We start from the raw sequence: 21,594 nt of genomic DNA, 5'->3' as shown, positions 1-21,594 counted from the left end.
AAAAGTGTAACCAATGGCACCCCATACCATCACGCTGGGTGATGGCGATGACGAATACACGCTTCCAATGTGCGTTCACGGCGATGTCGCCAAACACGGATGCGACCATAGTGATGCTGTAAATGGAACCTGGATTCATCCGAAAAAAATGACGTTTTGCCATTCGTGCACCCAGGTTCGTCGTTGAGTACACCATCACATGCGGTCCTGTCTGTGATGCAGCGTCAAGAGTTACCGCAGCCACGGTCTCCGAGCTGATAGTCCATACTGCTGCAAACGTCGTCCAACTGTTCGTGCAGATGGGTGTTGTCTTGCAAACGTCCGCATCTGTGGTCTCAGGGACCGAGACGTGTCTGCACGATCCCTTACAGCCATGCGGATAAGATGCCTGTCGTCTCGACTGCTAGTGATACGAGGCCGTCGGGATCCACACGGCGTTCCGTATTACCCTCCTGAACCCACCGATTCTATATTCTGCTTACAGTCATTGGATCTCGACCAACACGAACAGCAATGTCGCGTTACGATAAACCGCAATCGCGATAGGCTACAATCCGACCTTTATCAAAGTCGGAAACGTGATGGTACGCATCTCTCCTCCTTACGCGAGGCATCACAACAACGTTTCACCAGGCAACGTCGGTAAACTGCTGTTTGTGTATGAGAAATCGGTTGTAAACTTTCCTCATCTCAGCACTTTGTAGGTGGTGCACCTTGTGTGAATGCTCTGAAAAGCTAATCATTTGCATATCACAGCATCTTCTTCCTGTCTGTTAAATTTCGCGTCGTGGTGTAGCAATTTTAATGGCCAGTAGTGTATGTGTTCATTTTTCCCACGCGCTTTAGAGAGTGGAACGGTAAAGAAATAGTCTGAAGGTAGTTCGATGAGATCTCTGCCAGGCACTTACGTGTGAATCGCAGAGTGGTCACGTGGATGTAGATGTAGAGCGAAGATTTCGAGGATGAAAGAGGTTCGAGTCAGCTGTCAACACGGGAAATCTCAGGCCACTTTGAAGGAGTGTGACGACGGGAGCTTGCTTTGGATCGGCTGCTGTCTTTGAGAATGACAGCAGAAGAGTTGAAGAGAACCAAAGGGAGTGGAAGCACTGTTGTTCACTAACGTTTGGAAAGGCATAAGATTTGTGTCCATTCTGTAACGCACACGCTGGCAGACGAGCAGAAGCAAACTCGGAAGGAAACGTCTCGAGATTTAACCGACACACAGTTTCATCTATGCACATGATTGTGCTGTCACCGCCCTAAGCCCGCTGCTTTGTGACTGTTGAAGAGAATCTGTCCAAAGCATTGAGAGAACTGTCAGCATACTACAGGGAAAACCAGTTGAGACCAAATCCTGGAAAGACACAGACTTGCGCTTTCCATCTTAAAAAGCGGCAGGCAGCTAGAGCCCTCAAAATCACCTGGGAAGAAACATCACTAGGACACTGTACGTATCCCAAATACCTAGGGGTCACCCTTGGCCGTGCATTAACATATAAGAGGCACTGGGTAAATTCCAAGTAAAAAGTGGCAGCGAGGAACAATAGCATCAGAAAGCTAACAGGCACAACGTGTGGAGCACGCGCCAGCACTGTGAGAACCTCTTCCCTTGCACTGTGTTACTCTGCCGGAGAATACGTAAGCCCAGTGTGGTTCTATTCTTGCCATGCCAAAACAGCAGAAGTCGCTCTTAATGATACTTGCCGTACCATCACCGGGTGCCTGAATCCCACTCCTATGGATAAACAGTACAGTCGAGAGGTAGCAGCAAAAAGTGAGAAGAAAAAACCAAAAACTTCTGAAGCTGACCCCCTATATGTCTAGCAACCAGCAAACCCTCAACTAAAATCCAGAAAGACTTTCCTCAACTCTACCGAGGCTCTACGTGGGGCAGCACAGCAATGCCCAATCGAACTATGGCCTTCAAGGCTTACTAATACTGTCGGATGGATTACACCAAACGATAGACTACCACTTGGCTACACAGAGAATTGGAGTACATGGAGATCCCTCAACAGACTACGCTCGCGTGTCACGAAATGTAACAGCAATTTGACTAAAGGGGTATCCTAGAGGAGCCGCCACTCTGTGAGTGTGGAGCAATGCAGACGACCTTCCCCCTGCTCTAGTGTACCCAATGTCCAGCAACAGCCACAACAGAAGATCTGCTACATGAAACGCAAAATGCAGTAGAGGTCGCTAACTTATGGGCGGCAAAAGTGTAAATAATTGTCTTGTAAATGGTTCAAATGGCTCTGAGCACTATGGGACTTCACATCTATGGTCATCAGTCCCCTAGAACTTAGAACTACTTAAACCTAAGTAACCTAAGGACGTCACACAACACCCAGTCATCACTAGGCAGAAAAAATCCCTGACTCCGCCGGAAATCGAACCCGGGAACCCGGGCGTGGGAAGCGAGAACGCTACCGCACGAGCACGACCTGCGGACATCTTGTAAATACAGGGTGAGTCACCTAACGTTACCGCTGGATATATTTCGTAAACCACATCAAATACTGACGAACCGATTCCACAGACCGAACGTGAGGAGAGGGGCTAGTGTAATTGTTTAATACAAACCATAGAAAAATGGACGTAAGTGTGTTTTTTAGCAAAAGCCTACGTTTTTTTAAATAGAACCACGTTAGTTTTGTTATCACAACTGAACATATAAACAAATACGTAATCAGTGCCGTTTGTTGCATTGTAAAATGTTAATTACATCCGGAAATATTGTAACCTAAAGTAGACGCTTGAAACCTCCGACGTTCAGTTGCGTGTTGTAACAAACACGGGCCACGGTCGGCGAGCAGCATCTGCAGGGACATGTTTACGATGACGACCGTGTTTACGAGTGTGGCTGTAGTGCACTGTTGTGGTTTGGTCTAGCTGTCGCAGTGTCCGCATGTAGCGCTAGCTGCTATTGTTATTCTGCATCCGTCTCCGCACGCAGACCAACTGTAGTACACCGTGTTACCAGACGTCTGTGATAGTGTAGTGTTGTAGGAACTGTGACCATGGTGTATTCGAACTCTGAAAAGGCGGAGATGATACTCATCTATGGCGAGTGTCGACGAAATGCAGCTGAAGCCTGCAGGGTGTATGCAGAACGGTACCCGGACAGAGAGCATCGAACGTGCCGCTCATTGCAAAACATCTACCGCCAACTGTATGCAACAGGTATGGTCGTAGCACGCAAACGAGTCCGTAACAAGCCCGTCACAGGAGAAGCGGGAGCAGTTGGTGTGTTAGCTGCTGTTGCCATGAACCCACACATGAGTACACGGGACATTGCGAGAGCCGGTGGACTGAGTCAAAGTAGTGTCATGCGCATACTGCATCGTCACCGCTTTCACCCATTTCATGTATCGCTAAGTCAGCAATTACATGGTGATGACTTTAATCATCGAGTGCAATTCTGTCAATGGGCATTAACAGAGAATGCGTAGCAGTTTTACCTGTTTACCGATGAAGCGGGTTTCACAAACCACGGGGCAGTGAATCTACGGAACATGCATTACTGGTCCGTGGACAATCCTCGCTGGCTCAGACAGTTAGAGCGACAGCGACCGTGAACTGTAAATGTATGGTGCGGAATCATTGGCGACCACCTCATTGGTCCTCACTTCATTGCAGGGGCCCAAACAGCTGCAACATACATCGCGTTTCTACAGAATGATCTGCCAACGTTGCTCGAAAATGTCCCACTGGAAACGCGTCGACGTATGTGGTATGAGCATGATGGTGCACCTGCACATTCCGCAATTAACACTAGGCTGACCCTTAACAGGATGTTCGACGGGCGTTTCATAGGACGTGGAGGACGCATAAATTGGCCAGCCCTTTCTCCTGATCTTACACCTCTGGACTTCTTTATGTGGGGTACGTTAAAGGAGAATGTGTACCGTGATGTGCCTACAACCCCAGAGTGTATGAAACAACGTATTGTGGCAGACTGCGGCGACATTACACCAGATGTACTGCGGCGTGTACGACATTAATTACGCCAGAGATTGCAATTGTGTGCAGCAAATGATGGCCACCACATTGAACATCTATTGGCCTGACATGTCGGGACACACTCTATTCCACTCCGTAATTGAAAACGTAAACCACGTGTGTACGTGTACCTCACCCCTCATGGTAATGTACATGTGCGCCAGTGAAAAAGACCAATAAAAAGGTGATAGCATGTGGACGTAACATGCTGTTCCAGTCTCTTCTGTACCTAAGGTCAATCACCGTTCCCTTTGGATCCCTACGTAATTTGGTGCTCTCCGATACACACGCTCGAACAGCTGAGGAGTGGTACTTAAGCGTCAACTTTGGGTTAAAATATCTCCGGATGTAATTAACATTTTATAATGCAACAAACGGCACTGATTACGTGTTTGTTTATATGTTCAGATGTGCTAACAAAACTAATGTGGTTCCATTTAAAAAAACGTAGGTTTGTGTTAATAGACATACTTCCGTGCATTTTTGTATGGTTTGTATTAAACAATTACACTAGCCCCTCTCCTCACGTCCGGTCTGTGGAATCGGTTCGTCAGTATTTGATGTGGTTTACGAAATATATCCAGCGGTAACTTTCGCATCGTTCGTGTCACTCTTTTCTATTATTATTATTTGCGTAACAACGGATATATGAAAAGAGCCGCGAAATATCTTTTAGTAATGCTGTGCTATGAATTACTTTATCATCATTACTTTTTAACAAAACAGAATGTATTGAGTTCTTATTGTTCTGTATCTGGCCTTCTATTAAAGGAACATTTTTCGTGACTGTAACTCATTATAAAAATCAGTATATCTTCCCTAGTTTATAGTTATTGAAAATGAAAATTACTTTGTTATGAATACTGATGTTACAGTTCGTATGATTGTTCAACAACAAGATTTTGCAGTGGATTTTGTTTCTCGGTAAAACACCATTCAATACCACGACTAGCACAAGAACATGAAACTCTTATTGAAAAAATACGTTTTCACTATAAAGTTTGCCAGATCAGAACCGAGCACAGCAAGATTCCTATTAGATTTTGAAGGTACATTATCTTTTTTGTACTGTTAGTTATATATTATCAGCAGCCCGCGTCAACCTGCAACACATCATAAAATCTGCTGCTCTGCACTGCAAGTCCGGAAGCTAAAAGAAATAATATTATTTCACTATTACTTTCCCGCTTCCTTGCGGTATGATAGATTCTATTTGAGGTAGTTTGAATGCTCTTTCGTTCGCCGCGGCTCAACAGGATGGGATAATATGCAAGCAAGCTATAACAATTAATAATGCAAGTTTTCATTTAAATAACTCTATTCAAACATTTAAATACGTTAACTGTTACACACCTTTAAAATGCGCACGTAATGGCGTACATCTTTCAGTCTTGACAAAAGAATGCTACGCTAGCGTACAATACAACGTCACAGGATATCCTACTCGCTTAACTCCAAGAAGAAGAAGACAGAGAAATTAATGTTCGTCATGTATTATATACTAGTTACATATTCTAATCTTTGTTTGATATTTATCGTCTGTGGCGGTTTCATTACTCGGCGACACAGATATTCTCTAAAATAAATAATAAAAAAAATACATAATTTTATACAATAATAAAATATAATACATATGATTTTCTCGTTACTACATAATATGTTTTTTGCTACTAGACGTTACATAACGTTAGGTGACCCACCCTGAATATAAACACACATGACATGTAAATATTGTACAATATTTTATACATCGTAAATGCTTCTGACACGAAAAAAAAAAAAATACCAACATGCCTAACCGTCGTTGCAGGAACTGAAGACTAATCGATAGCCAGTGTGTGGTCATCGTGTGTGGAGACCGCAAAAAAAAAAAAAAAGTCAGTTGACTGAATCCAAGATAAAGACGATGTTGATTGTCTTTTCAACAGCAAAGGCCAGATGCTCAAACTCGCAAATCGGAGCTTTAGGGCGGAGTGTCGAAGCGCAACTGTTGTTCCCGTGCTCAGCTTTCTCGCTCAACGTAGCACAACTGTTCTTCAGCACCCTCCCTTTTTCTCCAGGTGTTGTGGCTGATGGTGATTACTCTGAAGGCACTCTGTATTACGACATAGCGTGTTGCCAACAAAGTTTTTACACGAATGGGTATACGTTAACCACACTTAAACTCTGGCGAAGAATATCACATTCGCCCGGTTTATTTTGCTTCCGCCTTTTTCTCCAGGTTTCGCACCGGTAGACATCTCTTCGTTTCCCCATCTTAGCCCTGAAATTTTTACCGTTCACAGATTTTGTGGATATCTAACAAAGCGTGACAAAGGTGCTTCGAGAGATTCCACAGGAAGCGAAAGAGTTTGTTGAGAGTTGCCAACAGTTTTACAACCGATGCCGAAACTGTGTTGTGGCTGATGGTGATAACTCTGAAGGCACTCTGTATTACGACATAGCGTGTTGCCAACAAAGTTTTTAGACGAATGGGTAAGCGTTAACCACACAAACTCTGGCGAAGAATATCACATTCGCCCGGTTTATTTTGCTTCCGCCTTTTTCTCCAGGTTTCGCACCGGTAGACATCTCTTCGTTTCCCCATCTTAGCCCTGAAATTTTTACCGTTCACAGATTTTGTGGATATCTAACAAAGCGTGACAAAGGTGCTTCGAGAGATTCCACAGGAAGCGAAAGAGTTTGTTGAGAGTTGCCAACAGTTTTACAACCGATGCCGAAACTGTGTTGTGGCTGATGGTGATTACTCTGAAGGCACTCTGCATTACGACATAGCGTGTTGCCAACAAAGTTTTTAGACGAATGGGTAAACGTTAACCACACTTAAACTCTGGCGAAGAATATCACATTCGCCCGGTTTATTTTGCTTCCGCCTATATTAAACAGCCATTACCCTGTTGATAATACACATTATAGAACGGTGCCGGCTAACATTAAGAATTTATTGCGTCCCACAGCCGACGTGCGGTTCTTTGTGATACCGAGACGCACGCGCCGAGGCAGCATCGTAGGCGGTAGATTTTAATTAAGATACCAAACGACGCTTTTAGATGTCGGCGGCTTTGAGCAAACTGACCGCAGGGATTAAGGATTAATATATCGCGGAGGAACTACAAAGGCTCTTTTAAATTAGGAGGCGCTCTCTTCTTGAATAATGGCGCAGCGAGACTAACACAATTATTACACCAAAGCGTGCCAACTCAAGCGGGAACGTATTGTTCCTCGCCGTGTTGCCTCTATGAAAGTGCTGTAAACTGCTGCTAACCATCCCATAATTTATCTGAGCAGTCCACAGTCACTTTCTAACTACTAGTCTGATGCACCTCAACATAATTTGTTCTAACCACTCCAGTACTGCAGTTAACGTCCTCACTATATGTCTTACCAAGTATGCCCTCCCTCTGCCAGTATTATTTTTCTCTGAAGCTCCTCCTACCTTAGCACTTGCCCAATTATTTAGACCGTTTTCAGGAAATGAATTATTCTCATCTTACTCTACTATGGATAGTGCAAGTGTCTGGAAATCCTGGAATTCATAATATTGGACTAGTGGTAGCCGTAGAGAGTAAAACTGTGGGGCAAGACAGATACTGAAACATATACGAAAAGTGTAGGAGAATGTAGAGGTATGATATGAAGAGGTTGGCACGGGGGAGTAATTCGTGGCTGCCCGCATCACACCAGCCAGAAGAACTTTTTCCTTAGTGCCATCAATTTGAAGGAAATTCACCTGACCATTGAGACACACGAAATTGTTTTACAGGGGTCGTAGTAGGCTTGGTCAGTATTCCGTGCTTTTGGGAGGAATGATCACGTGAAGCAAAAACTTCTAGCAAAAATGGGCTGAAAAATACACACTTTTGGAAAAATGAGGACTTCTACGTTTTCGCTACCGCGAGACTCATCTGCTAGACAAATGTTCATAGCTCTCAAGGAGTGTATGTCAGACCGCCCCTGTTTGCTAGACACTATTGTCTTCTTATGGTACATACTTTTTCTTTGTCATGTGTCTTCTGACTGGTGTGATGCAGCCCTCCACGAATTCCTCTGCTGTGCTAACCTCTTCACATCAGATTAGCACTTGCAACCTACATCCTCCATTATTTGCTGGATGTATTCCAATCTCTGCATGCCTCTACAGTTTCTGCCCTCTGCAGCTCCCTCTAGTACCATGGAAGCCATTCCCTCGTGTCTTAACAGATGTTCTATCATCCTTTTCCTTCTCCTTATCATTGTTTTCCTCATATTCCTTTTCTCTCCTATTCTAACCTCCTCTTCACTTACCTTATCGGTCCACCTAATTTTCCACATTCGTCAGTAGCACCACATCTCAAATGCTTCGATTCTCTTCTGTTCAGGTTTTCCCACAGTTCATGTTTCACTACCATATAATGCTCTACTTCAGACGTACTTTCTCAGAAATCATTTTCTCAAAGTAAGGCCGATATTTGATAATAGTACACTTCTCTTGGCCAGGAATTCCCTTTTTGCCATTACTAGTCTGCTTTTGCTGTCTTCCTTGCTCCGTCCGTCATTGGTAATTTTACTGCCTAGCTGGCAGAATTCCTGGACTTCATCTACTTAGTGAAAATCAATCCTGATGTTAAGTTTCTCGCTGTTCTCATTTCTACCTTTCCTCATTACCTTCGTGTTTCTTCGATTTACTCTCAGTCCATATGCCGTACTCATTGGACTGTTCATTCCGTTCAGCAGATCATGTAATTATTCTTCACTTTCACTCAAGATAGCAACGTCATCAGCGAATCGTATCACTGACACCCTTTCACCTTAAATATTAATTCGGCTCCTGAATTTTTCTTTCATTTTCATCATTGCTTCTTCGATGTACAGATTGAACAGTAGGGGCGAAAAACTACATCCTTGTCTTACACCCATTTTAATACGAGTACTTCGTTCTTGGTCGTCCACTCTCATTATTCCATCTTGGCTGTTGTACATATCGTATATGACCCGTCTCTCCCTATAGTTTACCCTTACTTTTTTCAGAATCTCAAAGATATTGCAATTTTTTTACATTGTAGAACGCTTTATCCAGGTCGACAAATCCTATGAACGTGTCTTGTTTTTTTGTAGTCTTGCTTCCATTATTAACCGCTACGTCAGCATTGTCTCTCTCGTGCCTTTATCTTACCTAAAGCCAAACTAATCGTTATGAAGCGCATCCTCAATTTTCTTTTCCATTCTTCTGCATATTATTCTCGTAAGCTACTTAGATGCATGAGCTGAAGTTGACTGTGGGATCATACACTTGTCAGCTCTTGCCGTCTTGGGAAGTGTAGCACGTGGTATGTTATCAAGCTCATACATTCTACACACCGATGTGAACAGTGGTTTTGTTTGCCACTTACCCCAGTGATTTTAGAAATTCTGATGGAATGTTATCTATCCCTTCTGTCTTATTTGACCGTAAGTCCTCCAAAGCTCTTTTAAATTCTGATTCTATCACTGGATCTCCCATATCTTCTAAATCGACTCCTGTTGCTTCTTCTATCACATCAGACAAATTTTTCCTCTCGTAGAGGATTTCAATGTATTCTTTCCACCTACCCGCTCTCTCCTCAGCATTTAACAGTGTAATTTCCGTTACGCTCTTAATGTTACCACCCTTACTTTTAATGACACCGAAGGTTGTTTTGACTTTCCCGTATGCTGAGTCTGTCCATCCGAAACTCATTTCTTTTTCTATGTCTTCACATATTTCCTGCAGCCACTTCATCTTAGCTTCCCTGCACTTCCTATTTATTTCATTCCTCAGCGAGCTATATTTCCGGATTCCTAAGATTCCCGGAACATTTTTGTACTTCCTCCTTTCATCGATTAGTTGAAGTATTTCTTCTGTTATGCATGGTTTCTTCGTAGTTACCTTCTTTGTACCTATATTTTCCTTCCCAACTTCTGTGATGGCTCTTTTCAGAGATGTACATTCCTCTTCAACTCTACTTCCTACTGAACTATTCCTTATTGCTGTATCTGTAGCCTTAGAGAACTTCAAGCGTGTGATGTCACTCCTTAGTACTTCTGTATCCCACATCTTTGAGTATTGATTCACCCTGGCTAATGTCTTAAACTTCAACCTACTGTTCATCACTACTATATTGTGATCTGAGTCTGTATCTGCTCCTGGGTACGCCTTACAATCCAGTAGCTGATTTCGGAATATCTCTCTGACCATGATGTAATCTAAATAAAATTTTCCGTATTACTCGGCCTTTTCCAAGTATACCTCCTCCTCTTGTGTGTCTTGATCAGACTATTCTCTATTACCAGCTGAAACTTGTTACAAAATGCAATTAGTCTTTCTCATCTCTCATTTCTTGTCCCAAGCCCATATTCCCCTGTAACATTTTCTGCTACTCCATCCTCTATAACTGCATTCCAGTCCCCCATCAATATTGCATTTTCATCCCCATTTACATACTGTATTACCCTTTCAGTATCCTCATACACTTTCTCTATCTCCTCATCTTCAGCTCACGACGTCGCTATGTATACCTGAACTATCGTTGTCGGTGTTGGTTTGCAGTCGATTCTGATAAGAACGACCCTCTCACTGAGCTGTTTGCAGTAATACACTCTCTGCCCTGCTTTCCTGTTCATAATGAGTCCTACTCCCGTTATACAATTTTCTGCTGCTGTTGATATTGCCCTATACTCATCTGACCAGAAAAGCTTGTCTTGTTTCTATTTCACTTCACTGACACCTACTATATCTAGATAGACCTTTGCATATCCCTTTACAAATATTCTAGTTTCCCTACCACGTTCAAGCTGACATTCCACGCCCTGACTCGTAGATACTAACGCCTTCCAAAATATTGAAATGAAGGAGGTTGCAGTAGAAGAGATTTGTTTCAGAGTACCAAAGATTAATAAGTGACTATAGCTCTTACAGAGTGCAGTTTGAGGCCCATATTGACCACACTTCTAATGGTGGTTACCTGAATATTGGTCATTCCTCCTGGGGCACCGTGTGTATTAGGCCTAACACACCCCTCAGGTCTCTACCAGCTCATATATTTTTCAGAAATGTTTATATGTCAACGTGTTTCAAATCCACCACTCTGCTCTTATTTGTTAGTACTGAATGCATCTTCTGCGTACCTAAGGCGATTAACTTTTAGACTGCATTTTAAGTATTAGTAGTGATACTACTGGTAAGCTTCAATTAGGATGAAATTATATGTTGTTATCGCGTTGTTAATTCCATATAGGACTCAGTTTTATTTGGTGATTGTTAATCTTGTTTTCGGGAGCTTACGTGATGAAGTACTTATTATTTTTACTCAGTTCGGAAGAAGCACCAGAATGGGCCAAAAGTCAGACAAATGTTGATAATTAATTCAATAGAAACGAGCTTTACAAATTGAGCAAGATAATAACATGTACGTCCACCTTACTTCTGACCCTTACGCAAGCAATTACTCGAATTTGCATTGACTGACAGCGCTGCTTGTAACACCATAACTCTAGTACTCTATTGATTTATCTTGCTTTTGTTTAATTTAATATTACATCGTTGAGGTTCTGTAAACGTTGTTTGACTGAACTGATAACACAAAATTGTATACTACTTTCTTTGTTAAAACTTTGATGGCGTGGTTTGATACTATGCAATGTAGTATATCTGTCATTTAAATTCTTTGTCTCATTTGGAGGGAACAAAACTTACTATACATAAATGTAATTTCTGTGTGAATAATTTCTTTTAGAAATGTCAATATGTGAAAATTTTCTGTTTTATTTAATATGTTTGGTTGATGCTATGTAAACTGCTGATCCTCACTTAGAGTTCTTAGTTATACTGTATGTAAAGGCTGTTGTGTTTCCCCTTGGGAACGGAACTGTGTAGCGCGCGCAAATTGTGGTGGGCCTACGTAGAAAAGGTGGAACTGATAGTCAGTCGGGGACGAGCTACGAGTCGGGGACGAGCTACCCAACTGTGCACTGCCATGTTAAAGTGGCATATTGTTCTCGTTCCGAAAGAGGCTTTATTTGCGGCTTTCCAATGCCACGGATGGATGGATAAATAGCGGGAACTATTCTGGAATTGGTATTCATCATCGCCACCAAGAAGGGCCAGAGTCCAGCAATTCTGTCTGCAAATCCACCTACCAACATGCAGTTGCAACCACATTGCGCAATCACTGTATCGGAATGCTACAATAAAGTACAGTGAAGGATCGGCTCATTGGATGTTTTAGTGTGCACAAATATAAGGTAACTTATAACTGAATTTATGTACCTACCTTGATTTTTCTCCTTATCATAACACCTCTCGGGTTCCTCTCCGTTTGAACTAAAGTGATTTCCGAGTGTCCTTACTGAAAGAACATTAAAGACCAGTTTATTGCTAATTGATGCCTCTTGAACATAGTAAAGAGAAAGTTAAAGTTAATGTGGCAAGAGAGTGACTTAAAGTTAATGATGCTTGCTGAAAATAATTTTACTAGTAAAACAGCTTATTAACGTGTTGTTGCCAACTTCAAATTAAAAGTTCTTAAGACTGAGGCTTATAAAGTTTTGCTTAGTAAATGATCACATTACTGCCTGTTGTAAATCGCAGAAGGTGAGTCAGTATCTTACATATATGTTAATTTTGTGTCTCACTGTAGTAAAAGTGGAAAACTGCAGTTGTGAAACGTTATATACTCATGTTTGCTACGTGTTTGTCTCTCTTGTGTATTAGAAGTACATATTAATAGTATAAAAGGATCCACAGTTTGTCTATTGTGTTAATGATCGGTAACAAGTAATGGAAAGACCACTAATTATGAAAACCATAATTTCTTCATTCAAATGATAGTGAGAAGCAACCTGTTAGTGGATTCCAATTAACTTCCATTTCAAATAGTAAAGTATTTCACTGAGAGAGACTTAACCTATATCCAATTAATGATTTTGCAGTGAATAGTAATAATAACGTTATAATGACCATTCAGTTTGAATAAGCCCTGAAAGTAATAGTGTGTTTCAGTATCTGGTATAATTTGGCAAATAGTTTGTGCTTCTCTAACTGCTAGTTTCAATCTTACCGTAAGTATATGTATGTGTCAGAGTTCACTGCACTCGCGTGTGACAAAGTATAGGTTGTGTTTATCCATTAAAGTCACTGATAACTATTTTCTTGAACGAGAATGTTAATCATTCTCTTGCTTAGTTAGGCTGGCGACCGTTTTCTTTATCAGTTAAACACTGCAGATAGGCAAAATTTTGTTTGTTATTGTTCAAATATTTATGTAATTCTGACTTTCATTTCCGATAAGCCACCTCCGTTAGGTACAACACGGTCAACATAACAAAATTCCTCTCAGAGGGTGACACTGCTCTGTTGCTTTATACCATAATTGTTATAACTAGATAATTATATTTCACGACCTGCCTCCTACTTTAAGGTTATGGTATAGCAGTAGCAGACAGGAGTGTTATATGCTGGATATCTTCCTGCAGGCATTTTTTTTTATTTTGAGTCATCGGTCTTCTGACTGGTTTCATGCCGCCCGCCACCAGTCCCTCTCCAGTACCAGCCTCTTCAGTTCAGCATAGCACTTGCAACTTACGTCCTCAATTATTTACTGGATGTATTCCAACCTTTCTCTACCTCTACAGTTTTTTGACCTCTACAGCTCCCTCTAATACCATGGAAGGCACTCCCTGTTGTCTTAATGTGTCCAGCCATTCTGTTCCTTCTTCTTGTCAGTGTTTTACATTGTAGAACCTCATCGTTCCTTACCTTATCAAGTAACCTAATTTTCAACATTCGTCTGTAGCACCACATCTCAAGTGCTTTTATAATAATCTGTCCCGATTTTCACACAGTCCATGTTTCACTACCATACAATGCTTTACTCCCGACGTACATTCTCAGAAATTTCTTCTTCAAATTAAGATCTACGTTAGGTACTAGTATACTCCTCTTGGAAAGGGATGTCCTCTTTGCTATTGCTAGTCCGTTCTTGATGATGATGATGTTTGGTTTGTGGGGCGCTCAACTGCGTGGTTATCAGCGCCCGTACAATGTCCCAACCTTTGCTCAGTCCAATTTCGCCACTTTCCGGGATGATGATGAAATGATGAGGACATCACAAACACCCAGTCATCTCGAGGCAGGTGAAAATCCCTAACCCCGCCGGGAACCGAACCCGGGACCCCGTGCTCGGGAAGCGAGAACGCTACCGCGAGACCACGAGCGGCGGACATAGTCCGTTCTTGACGTCCTCCTTGCTCCGCCCGTCATTGGTTATTTGACGGCGTAGGTAACTGAGTTCCTTAACTGCATCTACTTCGTGAAAACCAATCCTGATGTTAAATTTCTCGCTGTTCTCATTTCGGCTACTTATCATTACTTTCGTCTTTCTTTGATTTACTTTCAATCCATACTCTGTAATCATTAGACTGTTCATTTCATTCAGCAGGTTATGTAACTCTTCTTCACTTTCACTCAGGATAACAACGTCATCAGCGAATCTTATCATTGATATCCTTTCACCCTGAATTCTTATTCCACTCCTTAACCTTCCTTTTATTTACATCATTGCTTTTTTGACACACAGATCGAAAAGTAGGGTTGGGAAACTACATCCCTGTCTTACACCCTTCTTAATCCGAGAACTTAGTTCTTGGTCGTCCACTCTTATTATTCCTTCTTGGCTCTTGTACATACTGTATATAACCCGTCTCTCGCTATAGCTTACCCATATGTTTCTCAGAATTTCCAACATCCTTGCACCGTTTTACATTCTCGAAGGCTTGTCCCAGGTCGACAAATCCTATGAGTGTGTCTTGGTTTTTCTTTAGTCTTGCTTCCATTATCAATGACAACATCAGATTTACCTTTCTGGTGCCTTAACCGCACCTGAAGCGAAACTGATCGTCTTCTAACAAATCATCCGTTTTCTTTTCCATTCCTCTGAATATTATTCTTGTAGGCAACTTGGATGTAAGAGCTGTTAAGCTGATTGTGCGATAATTCTCGCACTTGTCAGCTGTTGCAGTCTTCAGAATTTTGTGGATGATGTTTCTTCGAAAGTCAGATAATGCTTCCCCACACTCACACATTCTGCACACAAACGTGAACAGTCGTTTTGTTGCCACTCCCTCCAGTGATTTTAAATGTAGTGATGGAATGTTACCTATTTCTTCTGCCTTATTTGATCTTAAGTCACCCAGAGCTTTCCAATTGTGATTCTAAGTCTGCATCCCCCATCTCTTTCAAAGCAACTCCCGTTTCTTCTTCTGTCACATCAGACAAATCTTTCCCCTCACAGAGGCTTTCAGTATACTCTTTCTACCTACCATTCTCTCATCTGCGTTTAGCAGTGGGATTACCGTTGCAATCTTCGTGTTACCACCCACGCTTTTAATGTCACCGGAGGTCGCTTTGTCTATCCTGTATGCTGAATCAGTCCTTCCGAATATCGTTTCTTTTTCGATTTCTTCACATTTTTAATGCAGCTATTTCGGCTTAGCTGGCCTGTACTTCCTATTGATTTCATTCCTAAACGATTTGTATTTCTGTATTCCTGAGTTTACCTCAACATTTTTTGCGTCCTTCTTCGATCGATCAACTGAAGTACACTCCTGGAAATGGAAAAAAGAACACATTGACACCGGTGTGTCAGACCCACCATACTTGCTCCGGACACTGCGAGAGGGCTGTACAAGCAATGATCACACGCACGGCACAGCGGACACACCAGGAACCGCGGTGTTGGCCGTCGAATGGCGCTAGCTGCGCAGCATTTGTGCACCGCCGCCGTCAGTGTCAGCCAGTTTGCCGTGGCATACGGAGCTCCATCGCAGTCTTTAACACTGGTAGCATGCCGCGACAGCGTGGACGTGAACCGTATGTGCAGTTGACGGACTTTGAGCGAGGGCGTATAGTGGGCATGCGGGAGGCCGGGTGGACGTACCACCGAATTGCTCAACACGTGGGGCGTGAGGTCTCCACAGTACATCGATGTTGTCGCCAGTGGTCGGCGGAAGGTGCACGTTCCCGTCGACCTGGGACCGGACCGCAGCGACGCACGGATGCACGCCAAGACCGTAGGATCCTACGCAGTGCCGTAGGGGACCGCACCGCCACTTCCCAGCAAATTAGGGACACTGTTGCTCCTGGGGTATCGGCGAGGACCATTCGCAACCGTCTCAATGAAGCTGGGCTACGGTCCCGCACACCGTTAGGCCGTCTTCCGCTCACGCCCCAACATCGTGCAGCCCACCTCCAGTGGCGTCGCGACAGGCGTGAATGGAGGGACGAATGGAGACGTGTCGTCTTCAGCGATGAGAGTCGCTTCTGCCTTGGTGCCAATGATGGTCGTATGCGTGTTTGGCGCCGTGCAGGTGAGCGCCACAATCAGGACTGCATACGACCGAGGCACACAGGGCCAACACCCGGCATCATGGTGTGGGGAGCGATCTCCTACACTGGCCGTACACCACTGGTGATCGTCGAGGGGACACTGAATAGTGCACGGTACATCCAAACCGTCATCGAACCCATCGTTCTACCATTCCTAGACCGGCAAGGGAACTTGCTGTTCCAACAGGACAATGCACGTCCGCATGTATCCCGTGCCACCCAACGTGCTCTAGAAGGTGTAAGTCAACTACCCTGGCCAGCAAGATCTCCGGATCTGTCCCCCATTGAGCATGTTTGGGACTGGATGAAGCGTCGTCTCACGCGGTCTGTACGTCCAGCACGAACGCTGGTCCAACTGAGGCGCCAGGTGGAAATGGCATGGCAAGCCGTTCCACAGGACTACATCCAGCATCTCTACGATCGTCTCCATGGGAGAATAGCAGCCTGCATTGCTGCGAAAGGTGGATATACACTGTACTAGTGCCGACATTGTGCATGCTCTGTTGCCTGTGTCTATGTGCCTGTGGTTCTGTCAGTGTGATCATGTGATGTATCAGACCCCAGGAATGTGTCAATAAAGTTTCCCCTTCCTGGGACAATGAATTCACGGTGATCTTATTTCAATTTCCAGGAGTGTATTTTTTCTGTTAACCATGGTTTCTTCACAGTTGGCTTCTTTGCACTAATGTGTGTCTCACCAACTTCTCTGTTGGCCCTTTTTAACGATGTCCATTCCTCTTCAACTGTGCTGCCTTCTGAGCAATTCTTTACTGCTGTATCTATAACCTTAGAGAACTTCAAAGGTATTATGTCATTCTTCAGTACTTTTGTATCCCACTTCTTGCATATTGATTCTTCCTGACTAATCTCTTAAACTTCAGCTTACACTACATCAATGCTAGACTTTGATCTCAGTCTATATCTGCTCCTGGGGAAACCTTACAATTAGGTATCTGATTTCGGAATCTCTGTCTGACCATGAGATAATCCAACTGAAATCGTCCCGTATCACCCAGCCTGTTCCTAGTGTGCCTTGAGCGGAGTATTCACTATTACTAGCTGGGATTTATTACAGAACTCTATTAATATTTCTCGTCACTCATTCCTCGTCCCAGTCCCATATTCTCCTGTAATCTTTCCTTTTACTCCTTCCGCTACAAATGCATTCTAGTCCCCCATCACCATTAGATTTTCATCTCCTTTTACATACCCTATTACCTTTTCAATATCCTAGTATATTTTCTGCAATCCTTCATCTTCTGTCTGCGACGTCGACATGTATAACTGCACTTTCTTTGTCGGTGTTTGTTTGCTATGTATTCTGATTACAACAACACTATCACTGAACTGCTCACAGTAATACATTCTGTGCCCTACTTCCTATTCATAACGAATCCCACTCCCGTTACACCATTTTCTGCCGCTGTTGATATTATCCCATATGCATCTGACCGTTAATCCTTATGTTCCTTCCGTTTCACTTCACTGGTACTTACTATGTATAGCTTGAGGCTTTTCATTTCGCTTTACAGATTTGCTAACTTCACTACCATGTTCAAGCTTCTAACATTCCACGCCCCGACTCGTAGAACGTTATCCTTTCGTTAGTTATTCGATCTTTTTCTCATGGTGACTTTGGGAGTACCCTCCCGCATGTCCGATGGCGGAGTATTCCGGAATCTTTTGCCCATGCAGGGATCATCATGACACTTTTTCAATTACAAGCTGATATCCTATGGATCCACGTTATTTGTCTGTAATGCAGTGGTTTCCATTGTTTTCTGCACCCTCATGCTGTTGATCATTGCTATTTCTTCCACCTTTAGGGGCAGTTTCCCACCCTAAGGGTAAGAGAGTGCTCTGAACCCAAGTCCGCTCGTCCACCCTCATTTACCCTTTTCGACAAGACCGCTGGCAGAGTGACCGTGGCATCTTATGCCGGAAGTTTCCGGCCGCCAATGCTAATTATTAATCAAAATCTAAGTGGTGGCGTGTTTAGAACCCGCGGAAGATGACCTTTTACTCGTTTATGAAAGACGCTAACCGTAGACTAAGGAGATTCGTGCCAAATATTAAACAATTGGTGTGTTAAATAAATAGCTATCTAGATGGAGATCGACGTTACCAAGGTAGGATTTGTCAATCACGAAGGGAAGCAGTCGAGATCTGGACCGTTGTACACCCTCCGTGAACGATGGAGCTTGACGTTGACAGGGAAGCTTGCGTGCCTCAGCGATACAGATAGCCGTGCCGTAGGCGCAACCATAATGTAGGCGTGTCTGTTGATAGGCCAGAGAAACGTGTTGTTCCCGAAGAGGGGCAGCAGCCTTTTCAGTAGTTGCAGGGGCAACCGTCTGGATGATCGACTGAGCTGGCCTTGTAACACTAATCAAAACGGCCTTGCTGTGCTGGTACTGCGAACGGCTGAAAGCCAAGGCAAACTACAGCCGTAATTTTTCCCAAGGGCATGCCGCTCTACTGTATGGATGTAGGGGCAGCATAGTGAACGCAACATAGACACGGGACCCATGCCTTCCACAGTGTACAAGCTTATACGCCAACTAGCTCCGCAGACGATGAAGAGATTGAAGAAATGTACAGTGCGATAAATTTATTCAGACAGTTAAGGGAGACGAAAATTTAATAATAATGGGGGACAGGAATTCGATACTAGGAAAGTAAGAGAAGGAAAAGTAGTAGGTGCATACGTACTCGGGGTAACGGATGAAAGAGGGAGCCGCCTGGTAGAATTTTGCGCTAAGCGTAACTTAATCATACGTAACACTTGGTTTAACAATCATGAAAGAATGTAGCATACGTGGGAAAGGCCAGGAGACTCTGGAAGATTTCAGTTACATTATATAATGGTACGACTGAAAGTAAGGAACCAGATTCTAAATAGTAAGACATTTCCAGGGGCAGATGTGGACTCTGATCACAATTTATTGGTTATGAATTGCAGAGTAAAACTGAACAAATGATAAAATGTAGGAATTTAAGGAGATGGGACCTGGATAAACTGAAAGAACCAGAGGTTGTAGAGAATTTCAGAGAGTCCATTGGGGAAAGACCAACAAATACAGAGGAAATAAACACAGTAGAGGAAGAATGGGAAGCTTTCAGAGATGAAATAATGAAGGCAGTAGAGGATCAAGAAGGTAAAAAGACGAGGGCTAGAAGAAATCCTTGGGTAACACAAGAGCTACTGGATTTTACTGAAGAAAAGAGAAAATACAAAAATGCACTATGTGAAGCAGGCATAAAGTGATACAAACATCTCAAAAGTAAAATCGACAGGAAGTGCAAAATAGCTAAGCAAGGATAATTAGACGACAAGCGTGAGGATGTAGTGGAAAATATCACAAGTGTAAGATAGATACTGCCTAGAGGAAATTTAAAGAGACCTTTGGAGAAAAGGGAACCACCTATATAAAAATCAAGAGCTCAGATGGAAAATCAGCCCTAAACCAAGAAGGGAAAGCAGAAACGTCTAATGAGTATATAGAGTCTGTACAAGGGCAATGTACTTGAGGGGAATATTATGGAAATGGAAGAGGACGTAGATGAAGATGAAATGAGAGAGGAATTTGTCAGAGCACTGAAAGATTTAAGCCGAAAAAATCCTGGAGTAAACAACATTTCATTAGAACTACTGGTAGCCCCCCAAGACAAAAACCCTACCATCTGGTGAGCAAGATGTATGAGAAAGGCGAAACATCGTCAGACTCCAAGAAGACTAAAGTAACTCCAATCCCAAGGAAAGTATGTGTCGACAGATGTGAAAATTATTGAACTATCAGTTTAATATCATGGCGCAAAAGTATTAACATGAGTTCTTTACTGAAGAATGGAAAAACTGGTAGAAGCCGATCTTAGGGAAGATCAGTTTGAATTTCGGAGATACGTTGGAACACTCGAGGCAATACTGACCCTATGAATTATCTTAGAAGATAAATTAAGGAAAGCAATCCTACGTTTCTATCATTTGTAGACTGAGAGAAAACATTTGACAATGTTGACTACAATACTCTCGTTCAATCTGTGAAGGTGGCAGGGGCAAAATACAGGGAGTGAAAAGCTATTTTCAGTTTATACAGAGACCAGATGGGAGTTACAAGAATCGAGGGGGCATGAAAGGGAAGCTGTGGTTAAGGAGAGTGTAAGACGGGGTTATGGCCTATTTCTAATATTATTAAATCTGCATATTAAATAAGCAGTAAAGAAAACAAAAGAAAATTTGGAATAGAAGTTAAAATCGATGGAGAAGATATAAAAATTTTGAGGTTTGCTGGTGACACTGCAATTCCGTCACAGACAGCAAAGGACCTAGAAGAGCAGTGGAAGGGAATGGACATTATCTTGAAACGAGGATGTAAGCTCAACCCTAATAAGCAAGACGAGGAGAATGGAAAGCAGTCGAATTAAATCAGGCGATGCTAAAGGAATTAGATTAGGAAGCAGATAACTGATAATGGTCGAAGTAGAGAGGGTACAAAACGTGGACCGGCTACAGCAAGGAAAGCGTTTCTGAAGAAGAAAAATTTGTTAACATCGAGCATAGATTTAAGTGTCAGGAAGTCTTCTCTGAAAGTATTTGTGTGTTGTGTAAGCAATGAAACAGTTTAGACAAAAGAGAATAGAAGCTTTCGAAATGTGGTGCTACAGAAAAATGCTGAATATTACATGGCTTGGCGCAGTGGTTAGACACTGGACTCGCATTCGGGAGGACGACGGTTCAATCCCGCGTCCGGCTATCCTGATTTAGGTTTTCCGTGATTTCCCTAAATCGCTCCAGGCAAATGCCGGGATGGTTCCTTTCAAAAGGCACGGCCGACTTCCCTCCACGTCCTTCCCTAATCCGATGAGACCGATGACCTCGCTGTCTGGTCTCCTTCCCCAAACCAACCAACCATTACATGGCTCGATAACGTAACTAATGAGGAGGTACTGAGTAGTATTGGGGAGAAGAGGAATTTGTGGTAAAATCTGACCAGAAGAAGGGATTGGTTGGTAGGAGCACTTAAAATGGAAAATGAGCACTTAAATCTTCGCTGTGCGTGCTCTGATTTCTCTAATTTTATTTCATTCTGAGGCATAAATGGATCATCAATTTAGTACTAGAAGGAAGTGTGATGGGTAAAAATCGTATAGAGAGAGGAGTAGAGAAATACATTAAGCAGATTCAGAAGGATGTAGGTTGCAGTAGTTACTCT

Source organism: Schistocerca cancellata, chromosome 10 (assembly GCF_023864275.1).
Source record: "Schistocerca cancellata isolate TAMUIC-IGC-003103 chromosome 10, iqSchCanc2.1, whole genome shotgun sequence".
Taxonomy (NCBI): domain Eukaryota; kingdom Metazoa; phylum Arthropoda; class Insecta; order Orthoptera; family Acrididae; genus Schistocerca; species Schistocerca cancellata.
Note: the sequence above shows the minus strand (reverse complement) of the source record.